A 6,007-nucleotide genomic window follows, 5' to 3' on the forward strand; every position below is an offset into this window, starting at 1 on the left:
AGGCGGCGGACGGGGAAAGGGGGGGGGGGGGGGGGCGGTGGCCGTGCTGGCGGCAACAGCGACCCCTCCGCCCGCCCAGCGCCGCGCCGCCCCCCGCCCCCGGGCATCCCCCGTGGAATCCCCCGTGTAAGAGGGGCATCCGGGGGGGGGGCGGCACCCCCGCGGGTAAAGGATCCCCCTGTGCGTGCAGGTCCCCCCCACCGCGCCCCTATGGGTGAGGGTCCCTAAGGCATCCCTGTGGACGCAGGTCCCCTCGTGTGTGCCGGCAGAGCAGGTCGCTGGGGTACCCGGTGGGGGGGGGACGGGGACGACATGCCGGCGTCCCTGGGACGTATCTGAGGGCAGCTCTCGCAAGGGGGTCCCCAGGGTGTTCTCAGCAGTGCAAGTCCCCTGGGAGACCCTGTAAGCGCAGGTCCCCCGGGCAGCCTCGGAGGTAGGGGTCCCCAGAGTACCCTGTGGGTAAGGGTCCCTGGGGCCCCCCCGTGGGTGGGGGTCCTCCAGAGCACCACTGTAAATGCAGGGCGTCCCTGGAGGCAGAGGTCCCCCATGTCCCCCGTGAATGGGAGGTCCCCGGGGCCCCTCTTGGTAATGATTTCCTGAGGCACCCCCATGGGTGGGGGTCCCCTGGGGCCCCCTGCCACACTGCCCAGGGCCAGCTCCAGCTGCCTGCCAAGCTGTCAGGGCATGCACAGCCCCTCTGAGTGCCTCTCCGGGGGGAAGCCGCTAGCGCCAGTGCGAGTCTGCTCCCACCCACCAGCCCACGTCTCTCATACGTTAACAACCCAGCCCCAAAACCACTGCAAGCAGCCGAAAGCTGGGTTTGAAAAATGCTCCTCCGTGCCTGCCCCCCGCGGCAGCACGGCCGGCCGCGGCCTCACAGCGGGAAGCAGTGCTCTGCCGCCTCGTGCAGAGCCCCCGTACCCCCATGCTGCTCAGATTCGGCTTTTAATGCTAGGCAGCACAACCCCAAAGCAACAGCTTCGTTTCTCCAGTAGCAAACCCCAGCCTGGCCGAGGTACAGACCCCACCACACATCTCGGACAGCTTCTGCCTGAGACAAACACAGGTGGTGTTTATTAGGGCATTTCTTGACGCCCCTTCCTGCTCAACACATGGCCCCCTGCCCTCCCTGGGGGGCCTACTGAAGCACTGGGCACCCTCTGGGACACAGGGCGGGATTGCAACCTCTGCTCTTCCCTAAACAAGCCGTGCATCCGGCATAGGAAAACCAGGATTGTACAACAAACCCAGGCTTTTATTGCAGAAATAGCTCCACGCCGCTTGTCGCCTGACCAAGCGCCATAAATCAGGTGGGTGCCTCTGGCCACGGCTTGTTGAGCGTCTCCTGCGGCTCTACAAATCCCTAGGTGGTGGCTACAGCTGGTCAACAGCTAATGGCCGTGACAAGGGGGAAGTGGGTGGAATAAGGGACCCCAGGAAGGTGAGGAGGGCTCAGTGCCCTGGCCCCATGCTGCAGCACAGCCACTGCACTGGGGCAAGGTCCCTGGGCACTCCTGCTGAATCGCAGCCAGATGCTGTTTTCCAGGCTCTGGCACATCACCTGATCCCACACCTTGCTGGAAAGCAGGTTGAACAGTTGCAAGGCCCATCCCACAGCTCGGGGCACGAGGGATGGACTGAGGGCGGCATGGAGCTGCCTTTCTGTACGTGCCGCAAAGCAACACATGCCCAGAGCTAACGGGAAGGTTGCTCTCCACATGGGCCTTGCAGCATCGTTAGCGGAGTTATGATTCAGCCCTGCTGCATGACTGCACATGCCCCTGTGCGGGACATCAGGCCCTGACCGACAAGTGCTGTGCTCATTAATGAAGATCATTATTTTTCCTCTGAGCAGCGGTGAATTGCGTAACACAAGGCATGCTGTGGGCTGCCCTCGTGGAGCCGCTCAGCAGCAGGGGAGTGAGGGATGGAGGCAGCCTGTCCCCAGCCTCACCATCCTTGGGGACAGCCCCAAGGATGCCATAAGGATGAGGCACGTGTGCCCCAAAGTTAATCAGGGCTGAGCACAGAGTGAAATGGCTTTCCTGGAGAGCAATCTCCCTCAGGAAACCCCTTCTCCCAGGATCTGGCTGGTCGCATCTCCCACCGCCCATTTGCTGGAGCTGGGGTCACATCCCTGCACTTGTAACCTGGGTCTGGCTTGTCCCCACTCCAGTCCAGGTGGCCTCAGGTTCTTGCACCCAATGATGGACATGAATCTCATCACAGTAGGGTGTGCATCCAGTGGTGCACGTGCATCCAGTTGCAGGCTTGCTGCATGAAAGGTTTGCAGTACAGCGAGCTGGCAACAGGCTTTGTAGGCAGGTGAGGGCTGAGCCAACCCCATTCTGGGACCGCTGCCTGGGGGACAACTGTTCAAAGGCAGAAGCAGGTTTGGGGTGGAAGCAGGAGGGATATTAACAGACCTCAGAATATCCCCTGGGGCTGGAGGCAGTGCAGGCAGCCAGGTTTAGAGCTAAGCCAACGTCGCCCTGGGCCAGGTGCCTGGTCCTGCGCTCACCATCCCCTTGGCACGGCCACTGAGATGCGCTGGAGGACACAGAGCCCTCCATGGCTGGGGCCGTGCCAACTGATCTCATCGATGGTCTGTTGTAGCGGCTGGTCTTGAACTAGCTGTTCCCAGGAGAATTATTCAATAAATTTGAATTAAATGCGGGCGGGCGGCTTTCTGAAGCCTCTGAAAGAAAAGCAATGAGCTTAACCGGCCCCCTGGGCCCTCAGCAGGTCTGGCTGGCAGCCAGCCGGAGCCAGGATTCGGCACATCCCTGAGCAGCGCAGGGGGAAAGGTCTGCTCATCAGTGTCTGCGCCACTGGAGGAAGGGCTCGGACAAGGCAGGAGTGCCCCAGCCCTCCCAGGGGCCACCAGAGCCTGGGAGAGGGGACACAGATGAGGTGTCCAGAGGGAGTATAGCCCTGCTGCACCACGCAGGGTCCCTGGTGGGTGCTGGCTCCTGGCACGGGGTCACCAACCCTGCAGATCCCAGCCACCACCTCACAGGGGTTGTAGCGGAGTCAGTCCCACCGTGCCTGGTGTGGACGAGGGCAGAAGCACACCAGGGATTCAGGGGGACATATCCCTAAATATGTGTCCTAAGTGCAAAGGGCAGAGCCCAGGTGAGCACCAGGAAGCAGCAGCAGGTCTTCACACGTGAACACATTTCTGGATCAGGCCCCGGGCTCTGCTCCCTCTTTGCTCCTTCCCCTCTGGCTCTCGGTGGCAGCACTGGCTTCGCTCCAGACCTCTGATGAGGCTGTCAGGTGCATTTTGGGTCAAGATGCTAAAAACCTTGTAGCAAAGAGCTACAAAGCAAAGAGCAGCAAGCCCTGGGGAGTGGCAGGAGGCAGAGCCTGAGCCCTCAGCCTCCAAAGGGGCAGCAAGACCCAGTGAACCTACATGCTGGCCAAAACCATGTTGACCAAAGCTGAGAAAACCCCATAAATTGATCATCCTATAATTTCTTAGGGGAAAAAGATTTAGAAATGGTTGTAATGCTTAGCCAATATTCAGCATCCCCTTGTTCAAACGTTTGAATCTGATATTAAGCACTTTATATATGCACACACACTATTTGAATGACAAATATTCTGATAGTGTTATTTTTAAACACCTGCATGCATTTCTTAGTGTAAGTGCCATGCTTTCCCCTCCCCAGCGCTGCTTTCACTGATGGGATTTCTGCTGCCGGGAAGGGTCCTGGATAGGGACAAAGGTGGGGGCATGCAGCCAAGGGCACAGCCGGCGTCCCAGGGGAGGCTATGGGAGCAGAGGGGACAGTGTGTGTAGCCTGCCATGCTATGCTCTCACCTGGGGGAATCGCTTTGCTTTCCAGCTGCGGCACATCCGCTTGCAGAGCTGCTTGACATGATGTTGCATCAAGGACGGTCTGTGGCAACCATAGCAACGGGGCTGCCTCGGTTTTCCACCTTTCCCAGCAGAAATGATACAGTTTTCTCCCAAATTTGCTGCAGCCTGAGGGATGCCAGCAAAAACCTCTGGCTAGGCAGAAGAGAGGGGCTGATCTGCCCCGGGGAAGGTACCCAGGTTGGGGATCTGCTGTCCCGTGCCAGGTGAGGACTCTGGTGTTAGGCCTAGAGAGCAGTTCCGCAGGCTCCAGGCACTCCCGCACCCACCAGCCCGAGCCTCTGCAGAGCCCTGAGCCGCATCCCAAACCCTAGCTCTCTCCACCCAGCATCAGCAGGGTGGGAAGCAGTGCCTACCTGCACCAACAGCTTGGATCCCACAAGAAGAAGGAGGAAGACCAAGTAAGAGCCAAGCATCCAAACATCTGTGGCGTCAGCCGCATCCTGTAAGCAGACGTGGTGCCAGCACAGCATTGTATGGTGAAGCACGATGGCGCTGCCCACTGGAATGGCTAATGGGAGATGGGGGCCCTGGGTCCAGGAAGGGTGTCAGAGCAGCCCCCCCAGTTGCTGAGGGTACCCTGGGATCAGAACTACACCCGGTTTCCATGGCACACCACCAGCATCTCACTGACCTGCAGTAAGGTGTTAAAAAATGCAAAGATGAACAGAACACAGGACACACCCTGGACTCCCCTCCCCTGTCCCCAAGCTGCACCCACTCCTGCACCAACCAGTGTCAGGGTTGCTGCAGCTGCAGCATTCACTGGTCTGGCACCAGCTGAGCCTGGCCACAAGCCCCCCAGCCTCTCCCTGAGCCAATCCCACCTTCTGGTATTGTGGATTTTGCAGGTCATGCTCTCCTGTCATCACTGGTGATGCCCATGGTTCCTCATCCTGCCCCTGGTGCAGGTCCCAGAGCTGCACAGAGCCTCAGCCTGGCCTCCCCAGCCTCTCCTCCCCTTAAAGCATTGTCCAGGGGGGCTCTGGGCTGTTTTGCTGCTGCCTCAGTGCTCCCCCTCTCTCTGCAGCAGTGATCTCAGGAGATGCTTTTGGAGGGAGGGGGGTCTTGCTCTTGGGGTACTCAGCCACCACGCTCAGATCCAGGCTGCACTCCCCTTGCACAGCTTTCCTCGCCCACACGCTGAGCATTCTGGCTCTACCACGGCAGCAGCGCAGGAGCGTAAGGTCAGGTCCTGGGCTAGATACAGGCAGCACACCGAGTCCCCCAGCCTGGCTGTCCCCAGCACTGGTGACACTGCAGTGTGGCAGGATGGGGGTGTTTGTGAGCAGCAACAGGGAGAAATTTGCTTCAGAAACCCACCACAGTGCTCAAAACATCTCACCCGCGTTTCCCCCGTGGGCACCAGGGGATGTGCCGCTGCGCTGTGACACAGGACCCCAGCAGGCAGCCTGGCTCTCCCAGGCTGGAGATGGGTACCTACATCCAGGAACAGCCATGGAGATTTCGGGCATCAGAGCGGCCCTCTGAGGTGCTAAGGGCATCTCCCAGGCTGCCCGCTCCCCAGCTCAGCTTCACAGGAGCTGCTCTGCTTAGGGCAGGGGCAAGGACATCCCACCCATGAGTCCGCACCCCAAAAGCCCAAAGCAAAGCAAGGTCCTTCGCAAGCACAGAGTTCTGCAACAAACACCCGAACGGGTGCTTTGTGCCCCGTTTCTCTCCGGGCTGCTGGCCGTGGCCGCGTTGCCATCTGGTGACCGCGGGAAGCAGCGCAGTTGCCTTTGGGGCTCGCAGCGCCGCAAGGAGAGCAGCTCCCCGGCCGCGCCACCAGCTCCTTAAAAACAGGCTTCGGAAACGAAACTCTGCCTGCAGAGCCAGGAGTACTTCCGTACATCGTCACACACACAAACGTTATTATGTTTAGATTTGTACATACGTGCGATGCAAAGTTGCTTCAGTCTTCACCCAGCTTTTTTGTTTGTATTTTGCATCCCCGTGCCTGATGCCTTCGGTGCTTTCGTGCCTTTCCCCTGGGAGCAGGGAGGGGCAGGGTCCCTGCTAAAGCACTGCCCAGAGCACTAGCGTCCCGTCTGGGGCACTACCGCAACATGCTAGCAAGCCAGAAAGCCTTCCTTTTGCTCCCATCTCACTGATGGGGATGTG

The sequence above is a fragment of the Phalacrocorax aristotelis genome, chromosome 13 (assembly GCF_949628215.1).
Source record: "Phalacrocorax aristotelis chromosome 13, bGulAri2.1, whole genome shotgun sequence".
NCBI classification, from domain to species: Eukaryota; Metazoa; Chordata; class Aves; order Suliformes; family Phalacrocoracidae; genus Phalacrocorax; species Phalacrocorax aristotelis.